Source organism: Myotis brandtii, unplaced genomic scaffold, assembly GCF_000412655.1.
Source record: "Myotis brandtii unplaced genomic scaffold, ASM41265v1 scaffold1077, whole genome shotgun sequence".
NCBI lineage: Eukaryota > Metazoa > Chordata > Mammalia > Chiroptera > Vespertilionidae > Myotis > Myotis brandtii.
Genome location: NW_005353666.1, coordinates 1,372,286 through 1,373,870, shown reverse-complemented (window position 1 = coordinate 1,373,870; position 1,585 = coordinate 1,372,286). Strand labels below are relative to the sequence as shown.

Sequence of the window (1,585 nt, the reverse complement as noted above, 5' to 3'; positions counted from 1 at the left end):
GCTCCTGGGACTCAGCCAAGGAGCCCTCCTCCCGCGAATAAAGACCCGGAGACGCTGGCTCGTGGCCGGGTCTGCTCCCAGCTCAGGGGAAATGAGCAGAAAGGCCGCCACAGCACCTTTTTAGTTGGACAGTAAGAAACTTTCCGGCTGCTGCTGCCCGGGCGGCGGCGCAGGCCCAGCCAAGCCCACCCACCTGCCGTTCTTGGTCACGATCATCTCGTTGGTGAGCTCCTTGAAGCGCAGCCACACACCAGCCAGGGCTAAAATTGCTTTTTAAAAATGTCTTTCTCCTCCACAGAACCCGTCTATGAGCGTAGGAGACTCGTGCTGGGCAGGCTGTGTTCACCAAGCCCGTCCGTAGCTCACATGGACTTGAACTTGCCAACAAGCCTGGGGTCAGAGGTGAGGCGACACCCGGGTCCCAGCGAAGAGGAACGCGGCTCTGAGCTGCCGGGAGGACAGGGCAGTGCCGAGGCCTCAGGGGTCCCCTCGGCCAACACCCCATTTGTAACCACGGGTCACACATTGACGTGCGGGGGTCTCGGTGACCTCAAGCCCTCGAAAGTTGGCTGGTTTGTAGACAATTCAATTCTTATTACAGGGGCACCATTTCCTGGGCACATCTGGGGTTCTGTGACAACGCGCTGCATCGCCGTGGGGGTCGGGGTGATGTCCACAGACCCGCCCGGAGGGGAGCCCCACGCCCGGTCCTGTCCTGCCTCTGAATGGGTCTCCTCATCGGGAAATGGACCTGGCTTCTAGCTCTGTCAGCTTTTATTGTAAGAATCCAACGAGGAAACGTAATCCAGGTGCCGACCCGCTGGGCCTCTGAGCCCGTCTCCTGCGTAACTTTCCAGTTAATGGGTCAGTCACCCGCCTTCACCAGGGACCAGCACGCATGCTCACGGCTTCGACTCCCTACAGCAGTGATGGCGAACCTATGACACGCGTGTCAGAGGTGACACGTGAACTCATTTTTTTGGTTGATTTTTCTTTGTTAGATGGCATTTAAATATGTAAAATAAATATCAAAAATATAAGTCTTTGTTTTACTATGGTTGCAAATATCAAAAATTTCTATACGTGACCCGGCACCAGAGTTAAGTTAGGGTTTTTCAAAATGCTGACACGCCGAGCTCAAAAGGTTCGCCATCACAGCCCTACAGGAAGGCCAACCGATGCATGTCCTTCATTACTAGCTCCTGCCGAAGAATATTCTGGAAACCTACTCTTAAATCCGAATTGGCGGTTACGGAACAGCCCGGGGTGTAAAGTCCCGCGTGAGGAACACCATCAATGACACCTGCACGGTGCCCGGGGGAGGACGGATAGCGTGGGCTCCGCACGAGCCACGTAACTGCCTGCTGTGCTGTGCGCCTGCCCCTGACTGACACTGACTGTCAACTGCAGCTGAAAAATGTTCAATCCTTTTCTAAAAATGTACCTACTGACCCCAGCAGCCCTGTGAGGAGGCCGAGGCGGGGGCTCCTGTGTCCCTTCCTTAAGGAAAGGAGGCTGGGGTTTCAGCGGCTGTCAGGCCCCGGGACACAGCGGAGCCCACGCAGGGCCCGGCTCCTCCCGCTGA

At 56.3% G+C, this 1,585-nt stretch overlaps 1 protein-coding gene across 1 annotated transcript in view; it reads right to left on the bottom strand.

Annotated features, from left to right (window-relative positions):
* Window positions 1–1,585, bottom strand: part of T (T brachyury transcription factor) — a 14,601-nt gene that overhangs the window by 7,087 nt on the left and 5,929 nt on the right. The window lies entirely within an intron of this gene.